Raw genomic sequence first — 22,194 nt, 5'->3', positions numbered from 1 at the left:
GCCAGCTTCCCTGCTCCCTACACAGTTTTTTTGGCAATTGGACGGAGCAGCTGCCATTCACTATGTGCTTTTGAAAGTAAATATATCCTTGAGAATCCCCTATGAAGAGATGGACTAGTCCAAAACCTGTCACTTCTGTCAGATTTCTACTACCGACTGTAAGTGACAGCAACATAGGAGAAAAGTCATTTATGGCTCATTTTACTCTTTAGAATTATCTAAAGAGGAACTGTAGTGAAAAGAATGTAGACTAAAATCACTTTTTTTTAAATATATAATATTACTTTATAAATTACGGTATTTAGTCAGTGTTTTCCCACTGTAAGAACTTTACCCTTTCTAATTTGCATTCTAAAATTGATCACAGGAGGCGACATTTTTAGTTCTGGAAGGTGATGTCTGCGGAATGTTTTTGTTTTCTGAGAGTTCTAATGCCAGTAGTTAATATACCTGTTTTTCCAGAATACTCTCCATATCTAATCAGCCTAGGCTAACTGGGACGGCAGGGCATAATTCAATATAGAGCTATGCATAGATATAGGAAGTGTTTCCAATGCTGATCCCAAGAAACTACCATAAACGCGGATATCCTGAATAATTTACCACATTCAAGTTCTGTTATACGCCACTACCGTGCCTCTTTAAAGGATACCCGAAGTGACATGTGACATGATGAGATAGACATAGGTATGTACAGTGCCAAGCACACTATTAACTATGCTGTGTTCCTTTTTTTCTTTCTCTGTCTTAAAGAGTTAAATATCAGGTATGTAAATGGCTGACTCAGTCCTGACTCAGACAGGAAGTGACTACAGTGTGACCCGCACTGATAAGCAATTCCAACTATAAAACACTTTCCTAGCAGAAAACGGCTTCTGAGAGCAGGAAAGAGATAAAAAAGGTCAATAGTTCATAGATTTTAGCTCTGGTATACTTCAATGAATGTGTCATTGAGCAAAAACAATAGAACAGTTAAAACTTAAAAAGTAGATTTAAACATAAAAGAAAACTGTGGAATATCTTAAAAATTTTATTTTTAGGAGACGGAAGATGGATACAATTCTTTATTTCATTCGTTTATTTTCGCTTCCGGTGTCCTTTAAGCCAGTGTTCCCCAACCCTGTCCTCAAGGCCAACCAACAATGCATGTTTTGTGGAAATCCACAGAGGTAGTCAGTCAATCAGACCTCATAGACCACTAGCCAGGCCCCTAGCCACCCATCAGGCCCTAGGCACCTGCCTTAACTGCCTTGTGAATGATCCGGTTCTGGAGGGGGGGGGGAACAGGAGGGAGATGCTCCACTGAAGTTTACATCAAACTACAAACTAATCGGGGGGACAACCATGATAGATTTTCATTCAAAATAATCATTAGGGATCATTTTGAGTGGAACAATGATAGCACGAGTACTTTGCTTAATACTGAACATCAGCAGCAACTGTTCTATGCAAAATAGCAGGGGGATGCTGCGATGCATTACAGGAAATCCACAAATCTTCTACACAACCTACACCAACATGCAGCAATTCAACTACACTGCTAGGGAATAACATGCAAGACACAAGTGAGGGTGGGACTTAAAGTGGTCTGAAAGCCAGAACTTCTACTTTGCTCTAAACGTTTCCTAGCCCAGAATTATTATTTATTTTTAAGCAGAACATCACTGAAATGGTTAAGACAAAGCACTTTCTCCTGCTATTCAGCTTGAAATCCGCATCCAAACTGCAGATAACAGTATCTCTTTTACTTGTTAAACACAAATGTATCAACAATGGAATGTAAACAAACACTCTGAGAAACTGTCTTTGCTTCAGACACACACACAGTTCAGAATAGCTCATTAGAAGATTAATATATAATAAAAAGCAGTTTGAAAAAAAAGCAATGACAGCTTTTAGGGCAAAATAAATTACACTTTGGAAAATTGCAATTTGTAAACAGACAATATTACGTGTGCACAAAAGCAAATAGGATAACTGTATGAGTAATACAAAGCAGGAAGACACATTTTTATTGAATGTTAAGTATATATATATATATATATATATATATATATATATATATATATATATATATATATATATATATATATATATATAACACACACATCCATACACACACACACGCATATGACAAGCATGTAAATGCACAAGCTGATTAGCACAACAATTGAATGCCATTGCAGGTGCAGGCTGGAGATGTGAGCCAATTATTGATGACACCTGACCATATACCAAGTTCAGTGCCCACAAAATCCGCTCTGGAAAAGATCCCCTGCTGTCCCAAGAGTGCAGGCAGGGTGAACCCCTCACCCCTCTACCATGCCACCCCCCCCCCCTCCTCCTCCCAGCATTGCTCTCATCTACCTGATGCATTGCAGTATATCTGTTGATGCTACAGAATGCATGGTCTAGAATGGGAGTTCCGCTCTTTCCACAATCCAGCCATGTAATATTTCTAGGGAATTCCATCGCTGCCTAGCTAGGGTTAAAGAGTGCATCATATGCTGCCGATATGAAAACCCTGTGTGCCAGTCAGTCCCTACCTTCGGAGGGGGCTCAGGACAGGTCATCACCATGACATAGCAGTGACAGTGTACAGGAGTGCTATCCATGCAGAGAGAGATCAATGAATCAGGACAGGGGAGATGTCCAGCCAACATGGACAAGAATCCGGCTGTGTAGTGTTAGAGCCACAGAGAGGGATGTCTGAGTACAGAAATCCTGGAAATGCAGAGATGCTAAGAATGGAGCAAATACAGAAAATAACTGGGGTGCAGCGATGTAGAATCTGTGATATTCAGAAGAACTCTCGTAGGGGGGGGGGGGGGGGGGGATAACTGGATGAATGAGGCCATCACAATTTTGTTGTTGTCTTTTTATGTTGTACAGAAGACACCGGGGTACAGAAGAGAGGTGGGGGGAGACCAGGGACAGAAACAAGCTAATCAGGTCTGGAATAAGGGTACAATGGTGTGAGAACTAGGGTACAGGAGAGGACTGGGGCAAAGTCACTGGTCTAGTAGTGAGGGTTACTGGAGTTGGACAAATCCTGGCAGGTGCAACAAGGCTTTGAAAATAAAGCCTTGTTGCACCAGTAAGATGAGGGACTTGATCATAAGGGGCACAAGAAGACCCAGGTCTGGGTAATAAGGGTACACAAATTGCATAAAAAACAGGCAGGATTGCAATTCTGAGAATTAGGGGTACCGGAGGATAATGCAGAGATACAGGTAGATATGGCAACCAGAGCAGATGCTGATCCTGGCAACTGGTGTTCAGGAAGATGCTGAATTTAGAAATCAGAGGTATGAAAACATGGTGGTTCCAGGAGATGGGGATACTGGATGCTCCTGAGAATTAGGGGTGTAGGAAGAGAATGTATCTGGGAGTTAATGGTGTTGGGGTACAGGAAAATGGTGTCTACATAGGAGATGGGGATTCAGGAATGGGGGTACAGTTAGATGAGGGCTCAGGAATGGGGGTACAGTTAGGAGATGAGGACTCGGGAATGGGGGTACAGTTAGATGAGGACTCAGGAATGGGGGTACAGTTAGATGAGGACTCAGGAATGGGGGTACAGTTAGGAGATAAGGACTCAGGAATGGGGGTACAGTTAGGAGATGAGGACTCAGGAATGGGGGTACAGTTAGGAGAGGAGGACTCAGGAATTGGGGTACAGTTAGGAGAGGAGGACTCAGATATTGGGGTACAGTTAGATGAGGACTCAGGAATGGGGGTACTTTTAGGAGATGAGGAATTGGGGTACAGTAAACAGATAATTGGCAGATATAGAGGAAGAGGGTCGGATATCCGACACCTGGGGGGTCAGGGGAGAAGAGGGGCTGCAGCTGGGAAGAGGGGGAGCATTGCACATGACTGATGATGAAGGAAAGACATATATGCAGCAGATGGAAGATGGATGCATTGGGAGTAGGTCAGGCAAGCTGCAGAGATAGGGTGATGGGGTAACTGGCTCAGAGATGATCCATCTCAGCATCAGGCAATGGAGGGGAGATGGAGAGGATGGCAGGCAGCCCACCTATCAGCTGCACCCCCCCCCTCTACAGGAGCAACAGCATGAGACTCACCCAGCTCAGGCATGGCACAGATCACAGCAGCGGCAACCCAGAGCAGCTCCAGCCGCATCATTCATACATAATCCTTCAGCCCCGGGGACAGGGGGCAGCGCAGAGCCTCATCAGCCCGGGTCCTTTGTGTGCTGCCAGTCACCATCGGGGTGCAGAGCGGAGATCCGCTGCGGATGCTGCACACAGGAGGATCTGCAGTGTGTGGCTGCGGGGAGATCCGCGATTATCATACAGACGCGTGAGGACCTTCCCTCTCCCCCGCCTCCTCCTCCTACCTCTATGACCCTCCCCTCCGCACAGCAATCTCCTCCCAGCAGCACCCCAACCCTCTCCTTCCTCTGTACCCCTCCCCTCCTCCCAGCAGCACCCCAACCCTCTCCCTCCTCTGTACCCCTCCCCCCCACCCATCCATCTACCCCTCCCCCCCACCCACCCATCCATCTCCTACCAGCAGCACCCCAACCTTCTCCCTCCTCCTACCTCTGTACCCCTCCCCTCCTCCATCTCCTCCCAGCAGCACCCCAACCCTCTCCTTCCTCTGTAACCCTCCGCTCCTCCCAGCAGCACCCCAACCCTCTCCTTCCTCTGTAACCCTCCGCTCCTCCCAGCAGCACCCCAACCCTCTCCCTCCTCTGTACCCCTCCCCTATTCCCAGTAGCACCCCAACCCTCTCCCTCCTCTGTACCCCTCCCCTCCTCCCAGCAGCACCCCAACCCTCTCCTTCCTCTGTAACCCTCCGCTCCTCCCAGCAGCACCCCAACCCTCTCCCTCTGTACCCCTCCCCCCCACCCATCCATCTACCCCTCCCCCCCACCCACCCATCCATCTCCTACCAGCAGCACCCCAACCTTCTCCCTCCTCCTACCTCTGTACCCCTCCCCTCCTCCATCTCCTCCCAGCAGCACCTCAACCCTCTCCTTCCTCCTCCTACCTCTGTACCCCTCTCCCCACCCATCCATCTCCTCCCAGCAGCACCCCAACCCTCTCCTTCCTCTGTACCCCTCCCCCTGCCCATCCATCTCCTCCCAGCAGCACCCTAACCCTCTCCTTCCTCCTACCTCTGTAACGCTCCCCTCCTCCCAGCAGCACCCCAACCTTCTCCCTCCTCCTACCTCTGTACCCCTTCCCCCCACCCAGCAATCTCCTCCCAGCAGCACCCCAACCCTCTCCCTCCTCCTACCTCTGTACCCCTCCTCCCCACCCATCCATCTCCTCCCAGCACCCCAACCCTCTCCTTCCTCTGTACCCCTCCCCCTGCCCATCCATCTCCTCCCAGCAGCACCCCAACCCTCTCCCTCCTCCTACCTCTGTACCCCTCCCCTCTGCCCAGAAATCTCCTCCCAGCAGCACCCCAACCCTCTCCTTCCTCTATACCCCTCCCCCTGCCCAGCAATCTCCTCCCAGCAGCACCCCAACCCTCCTTCCTCTGTACCCCTCCCCTCCGCCCAGCAATCTCCTCCCAGCAGCACCCCAACCCTCTGGCAGCCCCACATAGGAGACCCCCACCCACAGTCACTCCATCAGATGCATTGCCTTCCTTTCATCTCTCTGTACAGCACATAGCAAGGATCAGAAGGCAACTCCTGCTTAGCTACAAAACTGACACATATACAAGCTATTCCCTGGGACACTATTCCCAGACTTTCTCAAATTAGAAGATGAGAGAAAAAAACATATCTTACTGGGAGAAGAGGAATCCACAGTGACAATCGCTGCACACTACATCACAGCATGCCACAGACTGAGAGGAGGAATCCACAGTGACAATCGCTGCACACTACATCACAGCATGCCACAGACAGAAGGAGGAATCCACAGTGACAATCGCTGCACACTACATCACAGCATGCCACAGACTGAGAGGAGGAATCCACAGTGACAATCACTGCACACTACGTCACAGAAAGCCACAGACTGAGAGGAGGAATCCACAGTGACAATCACTGCACACTATCTCACAGCATGCCACAGACTGAGAGGAGGAATCCACAGTGACAATCACTGCACACTACATCACAGCATGCCACAGACTGAGAGGAGGAATCCACAGTGACAATCGCTGCACACTACATCACAACATGCCACAGACTGAGAGGAGGAATCCACGGTGCAGTCACTGCACACTACATCACAGCATGCCACAGACTGAGAGGAGGAATCCACGGTGACAGTCACTGCACACTACATCACAACATGCCACAGACAGAGGAGGAATCCACAGTGACAATCGCTGCACACTACATCACAGCATGCCACAGACTGAGAGGAGAAATCCACAGTGACAATCGCTGCACACTACATCACAGCATGCCACAGACTGAGAGGAGGAATCCACGGTGACAGTCACTGCACACTACATCACAACATGCCACAGACAGAGGAGGAATCCACAGTGACAATCGCTGCACACTATGTCACAGCATGCCACAGACTGAGAGGAGGAATCCACAGTGACAATCACTGCACACTACATCACAGCATGCCACAGACAGAGGAGGAATCCACAGTGACAATCGCTGCACACTACATCACAGCATGCCACAGACAGAGGAGGAATCCACAGTGACAATCGCTGCACACTACATCACAGCATGCCACAGACTGAGAGGAGGAATCCACAGTGACAATCACTGCACACTACATCACAGCATGCCACAGACTGAGAGGAGGAATCCACAGTGACAGTCACTGCACACTACATCACAACATGCCACAGACAGAGGAGGAATCCACAGTGACAATCGCTGCACACTACATCACAGCATGCCACAGACTGAGAGGAGAAATCCACAGTGACAATCACTGCACACTACATCACAGCATGCCACAGACTGAGAGGAGAAATCCACAGTGACAATCGCTGCACACTACATCACAGCATGCCACAGATTGAGAGGAGGAATCCACAGTGACAATCACTGCACACTACATCACAGCATGCCACAGACTGAGAGGAGGAGTCCACAGTGACAATCACTGCACACTATGTCACAGCATGCCACAGACTGAGAGGAGGAATCCACAGTGACAATCCCTGCACACTACATCACAGCATGCCACAGACTGAGAGGAGGAGTCCACAGTGACAATCACTGCACACTATGTCACAGCATGCCACAGACTGAGAGGAGGAATCCACAGTGACAATTTCTGCACACTACATCACAGCATGCCACAGACTGAGAAGGGGAATCCACAGTGACAATCGCTGCACACTGTGTCACAGCATGCCACAGACTGAGAGGAGGAATCCACAGTGACAGTCATTGCACACTACATCACAGCATGCCACAGACTGAGAGGAGGAATTCACATTGACAATCCCTGCACACTATATCACAGCATGCCATAGACAGAGGAGGAATCCACAGCGACAATCGCTGCACACTACATCACAGCATGCCACAGACTGAGAGGAGGAATCCACAGTGACAATCCCTGCACACTATATCACAGCATGCCATAGACAGAGGAGGAATCCACAGCGACAATCGCTGCACACTACATCACAGCATGCCACAGGCAGAGGAGGAATCCACAGTGACAATAGCTGCACACTACATCACAGCATGCCACAGACAGAGGAGGAATCCACAGTGACAATCGCTGCACACTGTGTCACAGCATGCCACAGACAGAGGAGGAATCCACAGTGACAATCCCTGCACACTATGTCACAGCATGCCACAGACTGAGAGGAGGAATCCACAGTGACAATCCCTGCACACTATATCACAGCATGCCACAGACTGAGAGGAGGAATCCACAGTGACAATAGCTGCACACTACATCACAGCATGCCACAGACAGAGGAGGAATCCACAGTGACAATCACTGCACACTACATCACAGCATGCCACAGACTGAGAGGAGGAATGCACAGTGACAATCACTGCACACTATGTCACAGCATGCCACAGACTGAGAGGAGGAATCCACAGTTACAATCGCTGCACACTATGTCACAGCATGCCACAGACTGAGAGGAGCATAACAGAACTGCAAACCTAAAAATGTCCACAGACTGCTTAGCCATTGTCCCCCTACCCCACCCCCTCCATGTCCCCCTTTTCCCCTTGCTTTAGCAATACCTGTATGAATCCTGGTCATGCCAATAAAGCTATATTTGGTTTGTATTTGATTTGATTTACAAGCTGAATCGGCAAACGTCAATTTATTCTAAACGTATTTCGTCTGCAGGTGACAAATATAATCTGCCACAGCATAAAGAGGAAAAAAATTCTTCTTTGTAGCCATGGCAACAGTACTGCACGTTTGTAGACATGTTTTTTTCTTTTTTACAGGATGCTCAGACACCTTCCTCCAATAATTGGCTCAGTGCCTGTACCAGAAATCTATACAGAGCTTTAGGTCAACGTCCAGGCAAGCCAGAGTCATGACATACTGCATCCCTGACAGCCTGCTTAGGATTACTGCACAGGGAATGCCATGTTTCACTCAAAGGCCTAGTGCACACCAAAAACCGCTAGCAGATCCGCAAAATGCTAGCAGATTTTGAAACGCTTTTTCTTATTTTTATGCAGCGTTTCAGCTAGCGTTTTGCGGTTTTGTGTAGCGGTTTTGGTGTAGTAGATTTCATGTATTGTTACAGTAAAGCTGTTACTGAACAGCTACTGTAAAAAAAAACGCCTGGCAAACCGCTCTGAAGTGCCGTTTTTCAGAGCGGTTTGCGTTTTTCCTTTACTTAACATTGAGGCAGAAACGCCTCCGCAATCCAAAATCTGCAGCAGCCCGGGAGTATGCGTTTCTGCAAAACGCCTCCCGCTCTGGTGTGCATCAGCCCATTGAAATACATTACCCTAGCAGATCCGCACCCGCAAGCGGATCGCAAACTGCAGCAGGACCGCTCTGGTGTGCATCAGCCCATTGAAATACATTACCCTAGCAGATCCGCACCCGCAAGCGGATCGCAAACTGCAGCCGAACCGCTCTGGTGTGCACTAGGCCTTAGGAAATGTGTATCTGGAGGGATGCAATGATATTTCATGAACATACATGGCTGCTTAAAGGGGCACTATGACGAAAAATTGTAAAAATGTAAAATATGTACAAACATAGACAAATAAGAAGTATGTTTTTCCAGAGTAAAATGAGCCATAAATTACTTGTGAAGATGGTAGGAGTTTGAAATAGGTAAGATCAACCAGAAAAGGTAAAACTGGATTTAAAGAGGAACTCCAGTGAACATTTTACTGTTGGCAGGTGATGTAGCTGCTGCATGGTTTTTGGCCGTTGGAAACAGCTATTTTCCACAATGCAACAAGGTTCACAGACAGGAAACTGCCAAAAGTTTGAACTTTTCTTGTGGGAGAGGTTTCTTGTGGGAGGGGTTCCACCACAATATCAGTCATACAGCGCCCCCTGATGGTCATTTTGTGAAAAGGAATAGTTTCTCATGTAAAAGGGGGTATCAGCTACTGATTGGGATAAAGTTAAATTTTTTGGTCGGAGTTTCTCTTTAACCACCCTGGCGTTCTATTAAGATCGCCAGGGCGGCTGCGGGAGGGTTTTTTTTAAATAAAAAAAAAACTATTTCATGCAGCCAACTGAAAGTTGGCTGCATGAAAGCCCACTAGAGGGCGCTCCGGAGGCGTTCTTCCGATCGCCTCCGGCGCCCAGAATAAACAAGGAAGGCCGCAATGAGCGGCCTTCCTTGTTTTGCTTACATCGTCGCCATAGCGACGAGCGGAGTGACGTCATGGACGTCAGCCGACGTCCTGACGTCAGCCGCCTCCGATCCAGCCCTTAGCGCTGGCCGGAACTTTTTGTTCCGGCTACGCTGGGCTCAGGCGGCTGGGGGGACCCTCTTTCGCCGCTGCTCGCGGCGGATCGCCGCAGAGCGGCGGCGATCGGGCAGCACACGCGGCTGGCAAAGTGCCGGCTGCGTGTGCTGCTCTTTATTTGATGAAAATCGGCCCAGCAGGGCCTGAGCGGCAGCCTCCGGCGGTGATGGACGAGCTGAGCTCGTCCATACCGCCCGGCTGGTAAAAGGAATTATCCAAGGTAAAAAAAAAAGTTCCACTTACCCGGGGCTTCCTCCAGCCCGGGGCAGCCGTCCTGTGCCCCCGCTGCATGCTCCAGGGTCTCTCTGCCCTCTTTGCCAGGTCGGGTTCCGGGTCGGCCTCTTCTGCGCTCCACAGCGTGGGTCACATGGTCCGGCTGACGTCATCTGGACGCTATTGCGCAGGCGCCGGGAGACGCAGGAGCTGTGGCGGGGGCACAGGACGGCTGCCCCGGGTAAGTGGAACTTTTTTTTTTTCTTTTTTACCTTGGATCATTCCTTTAAGGGGCCAGAGCCTGCTGGTACTGAAGTGGTTAATTTGCACTTCTTAGCAAGGGATCTGTACTTGAAAGGAACGTCCAGCGCTAGTGGGAACCCACCGTAATTGTACAGAGTAGTAGGCCTCCATACTCTTTTTCCATGGGCCTGATTCAATTAACAATTCTTCACAGGAGAGGTTTTCACACCATCATCCGTAAAATAAATTTGTTGGTTTCCAGAAATAAATTTAAGAATGGAAATCGGGGAGAAGAAATTTTTTACAATGAGCAAACATTGGAATTAAAAAATGTATTAAGTAATATTGTAAAAGATAAGAAACTTTATTCATTAGGTTAATTACACACATCTGCTCTGCAATGTATTTGGACACTGCAATAGACCTCCACAGCGGACACAGCATATCTGTACTGTACTAGTTGGCAGGGCCGGATTTAGGCCAAGGCCGCCTAGGCTATGGCCTAGGGCACCACAGAACTAAGGGCACCAAAGCAGCAGGCTGAACTTATGCAGCATTTGCAAACTTGTGAGCGCCTGAGCGCGGTACTCTGCTGCCAGCGGCCATCTTGCTCTCTGTGCATGTTTGCATTGTGGCTGGCAGCTATGGACTTGGGCAGCATTGGAGACAGAAAGGAAGAAGAAGCTTCTGCACTGGAGATGAGCGGAGAAATGAGTGACACAGATGGCTGCTGTGGTGTGAAGGCGAGCTGACTACCTATACTGAAACGGGGGTGGGGGGAGTTGGAAAAGGAGTGAATAAAGGGAACCAGAGAGGATCTGTAACGATGGGTGTCAGCAACCAGAGAGAATCTGATTATTGGTGATCTGCAGTATCACCAAGAATACAGATCTATACCTGATTATGGATGATCTGCAGAATCACCAATAATACAGATATAGCACTAACCTCTAGACTCCTGAGTAACAGTAGGAATTGAACCACCGGGGTAGCAGGTGGTCCAACAAGTAGAGAAGGACTCTACTGCAGTCAAGGGCTCCAGGAGGGAGAGTCCCCGACTGGTTTTGCAGCAGGGCCCCCTCTGAGGAGCAGGGGACCCCTGCAGGAGGACTGAGCACCCAAAGGTTGGGTGACAGCCAGAAGGGTCGGGCAGGCCGGGTCGGCAACACACAGGCAGATAAAGTACAGAGGCAGGAGACAGATTCGGTAACCAGGGACAGGCAGGGTCGGCAACAGTAGATCAGATGTGTGAAGGTACCGAATCAGAAAACAGAAGAGAAGTCAGGAGAGATACAGTTCATAAACAGATATCCAATAATGCCTAGTCTTGAGTGTGAGGTCCGTGGTCTCACACCCAGGGGCTGGTCTCAGGAATAACACAGATGATATACAATATTCCTAGTCTGGGGTGTGAGGTCCGTGGTCTCTACACCCTGGAACTGGTCTAAGAAATAACACAGATGATGTACAATATTCCTAGTCTGGGGTGTGAGGTCCGTGGTCTCTACACCCTGGAACTGGTCTAAGAAATAACACAGATGATGTACAATATTCCTAGTCTGGGGTGTGAGGTCCGTGGTCTCTACACCCTGGAACTGGTCTAAGAAATAACACAGATGATGTACAATATTCCTAGTCTGGGGTGTGAGGTCCGTGGTCTCTACACCCTGGAACTGGTCTAAGAAATAACACAGATGATGCACAATATTCCTAGTCTGGGGTGTGAGGTCCGTGGTCTCTACACCCTGGAACTAGTCTAAGAAATAACACAGATGATGCACAATATTCCTAGTCTGGGGTGTGAGGTCCGTGGTCTCTACACCCTGGAACTGGTCTAAGGAATAACACAGATGATATACAATATTCTTAGTCTGGGGTGTGAGGTCCGTGGTCTCTACACCCTGAAACTATGCTAGAGAATACACAGATAATAATACAGTGAACTGGCTAAGTGTGGATTCCTAGGTCCTCCTGGTTCCACCACACTGAAGGATCTGACTAAGGTCTGAGTGCTAACACATAGGCATTCGCAACGCCAGACAACCAGCAACTGCACAGCAAGAGATATATATAGTAAAGCGCCCCACAGCGCCGCCCAGCTCCCATCAACCAATCACCTGCTGAGCTGGGATCAGCTGACCGCCTCGATCAGCCGACCCTTCTCCTATTGGCATAAAGAGCCTGTCTTGCAGCGCGCGCGCGTAGCTCTCCATCTGTGTGCACTACTAGGTCCAAACAAACCAGAAGCATGTTGCTGCGGGGAAACCGCCGCTCTGTGCATGGATTCCGCCGCCTCACTGCCAGAACGCGCGGCGGTTTCTCCGCAATCCGTCACAGGATCAAGAAAAGGTTTTATACATACCTGGGGCTTCCTCCAGCCCCATACGTACGGATCGCTCCCACGCCGCCGTCCTCTGCTGCCTGGATCCGCTGTTACCGGGTCCCGTCATTGCCGTGAGTCGCGATCGATTCTCCGCATCACACGGAGCTCCCTCCATGTACGTACGCATGAGGCTGCCTACTGCGCAGCCGCATGCGTACGGGTATGGAGGGAGCCCCTGTGATGTGGACAATTGGTCACGTCCGCCGGAAGTGTCGGGCCCGGTACCGGCGGTTCCAGGAAGCGGATGGCGGCGTGGGAGCGATCCAGGCTTATGGGGCTGGAAGAAGCCCCAGGTATGTATAAAAGCCTTTCTCTATTTTAACAAACCATTCCTCTCTGGTTCCCTTTGAAGGGAGTCATTTGGCTACCTATACTGGAGGGGAAAGGGGGAGGAGTCATTTAGCTACCTATACTGGAGGGAAAGGGGGAGGGGTAATCTGGCTACCTATACTGGAGGGAAAGGGGGGAAGGAGTCATTTGGCTACCTATACTGGAGGGAAAGGGGGAGGAGTCATTTAGCTACCTATACTGGAGGGAAAGGGGGGGGGGAAGAGTCATTTGGCTACCTTTACTGGAGGGAAAGTAGGGAGGAGTCATTTGGCTACCTATACTGGAGGGAAGGGGGAGGGATCATCTGGCTACCTATACTGGAGGGAAAGTAGGGAGGAGTCATCAGGCTATCTATACTGGAGGGAAGGGGTCATCTCGCAACCTATACTGAAGGGGGGCGGCTGGTGACAGTGGCCTTGGGCGGTGAAGAGTACATATCCGGCCCTGCTAGTTGGATGCACTGCTGCTACAGCTGTGCTGGAGTGTAAATTGAGCCTAATTCAGTGATTAGCAGCTATCTTTGTCACTCCCGTGTACCACGTGTTTGTCAGGATCAGTGTGTGACAGCCGTGTAACATTCACTCACACAAGGAAGCCAATTTATATAGTGCTTGTCAATAATCATTATAGCGTACAGACATGACCAGATGGGATTTTTCTTGCTTTGCACTGTGCTGTACACAGGTCTCTGTGGGCAGTTACAGTCAGTAATTCCTTGCCTGGCTGTGGAATCTGCATATAGAACCTTATGCTGGGTACACACATTACGTTTTTTCGTGCAATTTTGCGACCCGATCGTTTTTTCGGCACGATTCAGCACTCTATTCTGCTATCTTCATTCATTTTTCTTATCTTTGTTCATTCACCGCAATGAGAAATCGAGCGCGGAAACGATCGGGAGCAATATCGGACATGACGGATTTTATCTATTGGATCCATCTATCGCACGGAAAATCGTACCGTGTGTACCCAGCATTACAGACAGGTGCCCAAACCAGCTTGTTTTGTATACCATCTACAACTTTGGCAGCCTCCAGTTTACAGTGTAGTCAGGGCCGGATTTACCATAAGGCACAGTAGGCCCATGCCTACAGGCTCCTGATGATGGAGAGGCGGCTCACTTCCCTTTCCGAGCGCCTTCTTCTCTATGCAGAGTCCTGAGCAGAGTGTAAATGTCAGGTTACTCACGCAGCGCTTGGCATTGCATTAACGAGAGCTCCCTTCAGTCAGGGGAAACAGAGGATAGCTCTGGCTACCTAATACTAAGGGGCACCTGTAGTTACCTATGACGGGCAAGGGAAGTAAGGGACAGGTGACAGCTGGGACAGCCAGCACACGTGCAGTGTGCGGTTCGGTGGGTGCTTGAAGGTCCATGGAGGGCGGAGTCTAAAGTGCCAGGACATCTGTGCCTATAGACTCCTGTGATGTAAATCCAGGCCTGATTGTAGTTACTCTCATGGTGAGATCTAACCATCGTTTGAAAGCCGAAGGTCTTGGCTTTTCTGTACATCAGGTCCCGAGTTGTTTTAATGCACCGTTCCCAAGTCCACACTGAAGGATCTGACTAAGGTCTGAGTGCTAACACATAGGTATTCGCAACGCCAGACAACCAGCAACTGCACAGCAAGAGATATATATAGTAAAGCGCTCCACAGCGCCGCCCAGCTCCCATCAACCAATCACCTGCTGAGCTGGGATCAGCTGACCGCCTCGATCAGCTGACCCTTCTCCTATTGGCATAAAGAGCCTGTCTTGCGGCGCGCGCGCGTAGCTCTCCATCTGTGTGCACTACTAGGTCCAGACAAACCAGAAGCATGTTGCTGCGGGGAAACCGACGCTCTGTGCGCGGATTCCGCCGCCTCACTGCCAGAACGCGCGACGGTTTCTCCGCAATTCGTCACAGGATCAAGAAAAGGTTTTATACATACCTGGGGCTTTTTCCAGCCCCATACGCACGGATCGCTCCCATGCCACCGTCCTCTGCTGCCTGGATCCGCCGGTACCGGGTCCCGTCATTGCCGCGAGTCGCGACCGATTCTCCGCATCACACGGAGCTCCCTCCATGTACGTACGCATGAGGCTGCCTACTGTGCAGCCGCATGCGTACAGGTATGGAGGGAGCCCCTGTGATGTGGACAATTGGCCGCGTCCGCCGGAAGTGACGGGCCCGTTACCAGCGCTTCCAGGAAGCGGAGGATGGCGGCGTGGGAGCGATCCAGGCTTATGGGGCTGGAAGAAGCCCCAGGTATGTATAAAAGCCTTTCTCTATTTTAACAAACCATTCCTCTCTGGTTCCCTTTAAGGGAGTCATCTGGCTACCTGTACTAGAGGGAAAGGGGGGGAAGAGTCATTTGGCTACCTATACTGGAGGGAAAGGGGTAGGAGTCATTTAGCTACCTATACTGGAGGGAAAGGGGGAGGGGTAATCTGGCTACCTATACTGGAGGGAAAGGGGGAGGAGTCATTTAGCTACCTATACTGGAGGGAAAGGGGGGGGGGGAAGAGTCATTTGGCTACCTTTACTGGAGGGAAAGTAGGGAGGAGTCATTTGGCTACCTATACTGGAGGGAAGGGGGAGCGGTCATCTGGCTACCTATACTGGAGGGAAAGTAGGGAGGAGTCATCAGGCTACCTATACTGGAGGGAAGGGGTCATCTTGCAACCTATACTGAAGGGGGGCGGCTGGTGACAGTGGCCTTGGGCGGTGAAGAGTACATATCCGGCCCTGCTAGTTGGATGCACTGCTGCTACAGCTGTGCTGGAGTGTAAATTGAGCCTAATTCAGTGATTAGCAGCTATCTTTGTCACTCCCGTGTACCACGTGTTTGCCAGGGGCATTGTGTGACAGCCGTGTAACATTCACTCACACAAGGAAGCCAATTTATATAGTGCTTGTCAATAATCATTATAGCGTACAGACATGACCAGATGGGATTTCTCTTGCTTTGCACTGTGCTGTACACAGGTCTCTGTGGGCAGTTACAGTCAGTAATTCCTTGCCTGGCTGTGGAATCTGCACATAGAACCTTATGCTGGGTACACACATTACGTTTTTTCGTACAATTTTGCGACCCGATCGTTTTTTTGGGCGCGATTCCGCACTCAATTCTGCTATCTTCATTCGTTTTTCTTATCTTTTTCCATTCACCGCTATGAGAAATCGAGCGCGGAAACGATCTTGGAGCAATATCGGACATGACGGATTTTATCTATTGGATCCATCTATCGCATGGACAATCGTACCGTGTGTACCCAGCATTAGAGACAGGTGCCCAAACCAGCTTGTTTTGTATACCATCTACAGCTTTGGCAGCCTCCAGCTTACATTGTAGTCAGGGCCGGATTTATCATAAGGCAGTGCAGGCACGTGCCTACAGGCGCCTGATGATGGAAGGGTTGCTCACTCCCCTTTCCGAGCACCTTCTTCTCTATGCAGAGTCCTGAGCAGAGTGTAAATGTGAGGTTACTCACGCAGCGCTTGGCATTGCATTAACGAGAGCTCCCTTCAGTCAGGGGAAACAGAGGATAGTTCTGGCTACCTAATACTAAAGGGCACCTGTAGCCACCTATGACAGGCAAGGGAAGTAAGGGAGAGGTGACAGCGGGGACAGCCAACACACTTGCGGTGTGCGGTTCGGTGGGTGCTTGTAGGTTCATGGAGGGCGGAGTCTAGGGTGCCAGGACATCTGTGCCTATAGGCTCCTGTGAGGTAAATCCTGGCCTGCATGCATGGAGGGCGGAGTCTAGGGTGCCAGGACATCTGTGCCTATAGGCTCCTGTGATGTAAATCTGGGCCTGCATGCATGGAGGGCGGAGTCTAGGGTTCCAGGACATCTGTGCCTATAGGCTCCTGTGATGTAAATCTGGGCCCGCATGCATGGAGGGCGGCGTCTAGGGTGCCAGGACATCTGTGCCTATAGGCTCCTGTGATGTAAATCCGGGCCTGCATGCATGGAGGGCGGAGTCTAGGGTGCCAGGACATCTGTGCCTATAGGCTCCTGTGATGTAAATCCGGGCCTGCATGCATGGAGGGTAGAGTCTAGGGTGCCAGGACATCTGTGCCTATAGGCTCCTGTGAGGTAAATCCGGGCCTGCATGCATGGAGGGCGGAGTCTAGGGTGCCAGAACATCTGTGCCTATAGGCTCCTGTGATGTAAATCCGGGCCTGCATGCATGGAGGGCGGAGTCTAGGGTGCCAGGACATCTGTGCCTATAGGCTCCTGTGATGTAAATCCTGGCCTGCATGCATGGAGGGCGGAGTCTAGGGTGCCAGGACATCTGTGCCTATAGGCTCCTGTGATGTAAATCCTGGCCTGCATGCATGGAGGGCGGAGTCTAGGGTGTCAGGACATCTGTGCCTATAGGCTCCTGTGATGTAAATCCAGGCCTGCATGCATGGAGGGCGGAGTCTAGGGTGCCAGGACATCTGTGCCTATAGGCTCCTGTGATGTAAATCCAGGCCTGCATGCATGGAGGGCGGAGTCTAGGGTGCCAGGACATCTGTGCCTATAGGCTCCTGTGAGGTAAATCCGGGCCTGCATGCATGGAGGGCGGAGTCTAGGGTGCCAGGACATCTGTGCCTATAGGCTCCTGTGATGTAAATCCGGGCCTGCATGCATGGAGGGCGGAGTCTAGGGTGCCAGAACATCTGTGCCTATAGGCTCCTGTGATGTAAATCCGGGCCTGCATGCATGGAGGGCGGAGTCTAGGGTGCCAGGACATCTGTGCCTATAGGCTCCTGTGATGTAAATCCTGGCCTGCATGCATGGAGGGCGGAGTCTAGGGTGCCAGGACATCTGTGCCTATAGGCTCCTGTGATGTAAATCCTGGCCTGCATGCATGGAGGGCGGAGTCTAGGGTGTCAGGACATCTGTGCCTATAGGCTCCTGTGATGTAAATCCAGGCCTGCATGCATGGAGGGCGGAGTCTAGGGTGCCAGGACATCTGTGCCTATAGGCTCCTGTGATGTAAATCCAGGCCTGCATGCATGGAGGGCGGAGTCTAGGGTGCCAGGACATCTGTGCCTATAGGCTCCTGTGAGGTAAATCCGGGCCTGCATGCATGGAGGGCGGAGACTACGGTGCCAGGATATCTGTGCCTATAGGCTCCTGTAATGTAAATCTGGGCCTGCATGCATGGAGAGCGGAGTCTAGGGTGCCAGGACATCTGTGCCTATAGGCTCCTGTGAGGTAAATCCGGGCCTGCATGCATGGAGGGCGGAGTCTAGGGTGCCAGGACATCTGTGCCTATAGGCTCCTGTGATGTAAATCCAGGCCTGCATGCATGAAGGGCGGAGTCTAGGGTGTCAGGACATCTGTGCCTATAGGCTCCTGTGATGTAAATCCAGGCCTGCATGCATGGAGGGCGGAGTCTAGGGTGCCAGGACATCTGTGCCTATAGGCTCCTGTGATGTAAATCCAGGCCTGCATGCATGGAGGGCGGAGTCTAGGGTGCCAGGACATCTGTGCCTATAGGCTCCTGTGAGGTAAATCCGGGCCTGCATGCATGGAGGGCGGAGTCTAGGGTGCCAGGACATCTGTGCCTATAGGCTCCTGTGATGTAAATCCGGGCCTGCATGCATGGAGGGCGGAGTCTAGGGTGCCAGAACATCTGTGCCTATAGGCTCCTGTGATGTAAATCCGGGCCTGCATGCATGGAGGGCGGAGTCTAGGGTGCCAGGACATCTGTGCCTATAGGCTCCTGTGATGTAAATCCTGGCCTGCATGCATGGAGGGCGGAGTCTAGGGTGCCAGGACATCTGTGCCTATAGGCTCCTGTGATGTAAATCCTGGCCTGCATGCATGGAGGGCGGAGTCTAGGGTGTCAGGACATCTGTGCCTATAGGCTCCTGTGATGTAAATCCAGGCCTGCATGCATGGAGGGCGGAGTCTAGGGTGCCAGGACATCTGTGCCTATAGGCTCCTGTGATGTAAATCCAGGCCTGCATGCATGGAGGGCGGAGTCTAGGGTGCCAGGACATCTGTGCCTATAGGCTCCTGTGAGGTAAATCCGGGCCTGCATGCATGGAGGGCGGAGACTACGGTGCCAGGATATCTGTGCCTATAGGCTCCTGTAATGTAAATCTGGGCCTGCATGCATGGAGAGCGGAGTCTAGGGTGCCAGGACATCTGTGCCTATAGGCTCCTGTGAGGTAAATACGGGCCTGCATGCATGGAGGGCGGAGTCTAGGGTGCCAGGACATCTGTGCCTATAGGCTCCTGTGATGTAAATCCAGGCCTGCATGCATGAAGGGCGGAGTCTAGGGTGTCAGGACATCTGTGCCTATAGGCTCCTGTGATGTAAATCCGGGCCTGCATGCATGGAGGGCGGAGTCTAGGGTGCCAGGACATCTGTGCCTATAGGCTCCTGTGATGTAAATCCGGGCCTGCATGCATGGAGGCAGAGTCTAGGGTGCCAGGACATCTGTGCCTATAGGCTCCTGTGAGGTAAATCCGGGCCTGCATGCATGGAGGGCGGAGTCTAGGGTGCCAGAACATCTGTGCCTATAGGCTCCTGTGATGTAAATCCTGGCCTGCATGCATGGAGGGCGGAGTCTAGGGTGCCAGGACATCTGTGCCTATAGGCTCCTGTGATGTAAATACTGGCCTGCATGCATGGAGGGCGGAGTCTAGGGTGTCAGGACATCTGTGCCTATAGGCTCCTGTGATGTAAATCCGGGCCTGCATGCATGGAGGGCGGAGTCTAGGGTGCCAGGATATCTGTGCCTATAGGCTCCTGTGATGTAAATCCGGGCCTGCATGCATGGAGGGCGGAGTCTAGGGTTACAGGACATCTGTGCCTATAGGCTCCTGTGATGTAAATCCAGGCCTGCATGCATGGAGGGCGGAGTCTAGGGTGCCAGGACATCTGTGCCAATAGGCTCCTGTGAGGTAAATCCGGGCCTACATGCATGGAGGGCGGAGTCTAGGGTGCCAGGACATCTGTGCCTATAGGCTCCTGTGATGTAAATCCGGGCCTGCATGCATGGAGGGCGGAGTCTAGGGTGTCAGGACATCTGTGCCTATAGGCTCCTGTGATGTAAATCCGGGCCTGCATGCATGGAGGCAGAGTCTAGGGTGCCAGGACATCTGTGCCTATAGGCTCCTGTGAGGTAAATCCGGGCCTGCATGCATGGAGGGCGGAGTCTAGGGTGCCAGAACATCTGTGCCTATAGGCTCCTGTGATGTAAATCCTGGCCTGCATGCATGGAGGGCGGAGTCTAGGGTGCCAGGACATCTGTGCCTATAGGCTCCTGTGATGTAAATCCTGGCCTGCATGCATGGAGGGCGGAGTCTAGGGTGTCAGGACATCTGTGCCTATAGGCTCCTGTGATGTAAATCCGGGCCTGCATGCATGGAGGGCGGAGTCTAGGGTGCCAGGATATCTGTGCCTATAGGCTCCTGTGATGTAAATCCGGGCCTGCATGCATGGAGGGCGGAGTCTAGGGTGTCAGGACATCTGTGCCTATAGGCTCCTGTGATGTAAATCCGGGCCTGCATGCATGGAGGGCGGAGTCTAGGGTGTCAGGACATCTGTGCCTATAGGCTCCTGTGATGTAAATCCGGGCCTGCATGCATGGAGGGCGGAGTCTAGGGTGCCAGGACATCTGTGCCTATAGGCTCCTGTGATGTAAATCCGGGCCTGCATGCATGGAGGGCGGAGTCTAGGGTGTCAGGACATCTGTGCCTATAGGCTCCTGTGATGTAAATCCGGGCCTGCATGCATGGAGGCAGAGTCTAGGGTGCCAGGACATCTGTGCCTATAGGCTCCTGTGAGGTAAATCCGGGCCTGCATGCATGGAGGGCGGAGTCTAGGGTGCCAGAACATCTGTGCCTATAGGCTCCTGTGATGTAAATCCTGGCCTGCATGCATGGAGGGCGGAGTCTAGGGTGCCAGGACATCTGTGCCTATAGGCTCCTGTGATGTAAATCCTGGCCTGCATGCATGGAGGGCGGAGTCTAGGGTGTCAGGACATCTGTGCCTATAGGCTCCTGTGATGTAAATCCGGGCCTGCATGCATGGAGGGCGGAGTCTAGGGTGCCAGGATATCTGTGCCTATAGGCTCCTGTGATGTAAATCCGGGCCTGCATGCATGGAGGGCAGAGTCTAGGGTGCCAGGACATCTATGCCTATAGGCTCCTGTGATGTAAATCCGGGCCTGCATGCATGGAGGGAGGAGTCTAGGGGTGCCAGGACATCTGTGCCTATAGGCTCCTGTGATGTAAATCCGGGCCTGATTGTAGTTACTCTCATGGTGAAATCTAACCATCGTTTGAAAGTTGAAGGTCTTGACTTTTCTGTACATCAGGTCCCGAGTTGTTTCAATGCACCGTTCCCATGTTATGTAGTGTTGAAGGAGGGGTTTCACTGCCCCAGGGTTGCTCTGTCCACCTCCTGCAACCGGACATCTCAGATGTGTCAGCTGATGCCCTCAGTCGGTACAGCAGCTGTGCAACCAACTGATGCTCTCTGCTGTGCCACTGAGGAGCCTGATCTGTTCCCAGGAGGAGTTCCCCAATGCCTAGATGCAGGGACAGTAGCTGGACACACAGACTTCCTGTAAGGCACCGTGACTGCAGAGGGCCATGTGGCAGCCAACGTGACCCAAGGGGTGCTGACTTCACATCAGGAACCTGGAGATGCCCCTACTGCCACTGCGGCTTCTATTCACCTGCAAGTAAACCCCCTACTCCAGCCTAACCACTCCTCCTCCTTGGTTCAGGCCTGCACAGCTGCTACGGCGATACACAGAGGGCATCAGTTGGCACTTCTGGGATATCTGGGAGGAAGGAGTGGACAGAGCAGCCAGGTGTAGTGAACACCCCTCCTCAGGGCCGGATTTGTACTCTCTACCGCCCTATGCCACTGTCACCAGCTGCCCCCCCTTCAGTATAGGTATCCAGATGAGCCCTCCCCCCCTTCCCTCTAGTATAGGTAGCCAGATGACTCCTTTACCTCCAGTATAGGTAGCCAGATGACTCCTCCCCCTTTCCCTCCAGTATAGGTAGCCAGATGACTCCTCCCCCTTTCCCTCCAGTATAGGTAGCCAGATGACTCCCCCCCCTTTCCCTCCAGCATAGGTAGCCAGATGACACCTTCCCCCCTTTCCCTCCAGTATAGGTAGCCAGAT

At 51.4% G+C, this 22,194-nt stretch overlaps 1 protein-coding gene across 3 annotated transcripts in view; it reads right to left on the bottom strand.

Annotated features, from left to right (window-relative positions):
* ADAM11 (ADAM metallopeptidase domain 11) overlaps window positions 1-22,194 on the bottom strand; it is a 180,472-nt gene that overhangs the window by 147,936 nt on the left and 10,342 nt on the right. Inside the window, exon 1 of one of the 3 annotated variants that reach the window (XR_011025411.1) lies at window positions 4,092-4,345. The exons of the other annotated variants lie outside the window; for them this stretch is intronic. The gene's annotated coding sequence lies outside the window, so the exon portion shown is untranslated. Of the gene's footprint in view, window positions 1-4,091; window positions 4,346-22,194 lie in introns of those variants that run through there. 3 annotated transcript variants of the gene reach the window in all.

Source organism: Hyperolius riggenbachi, chromosome 12 (genome assembly GCF_040937935.1).
Source record: "Hyperolius riggenbachi isolate aHypRig1 chromosome 12, aHypRig1.pri, whole genome shotgun sequence".
Taxonomy (NCBI): Eukaryota; Metazoa; Chordata; class Amphibia; order Anura; family Hyperoliidae; genus Hyperolius; species Hyperolius riggenbachi.
Note: the sequence above shows the minus strand (reverse complement) of the source record. Positions and strands in the feature narration are given on the sequence as shown.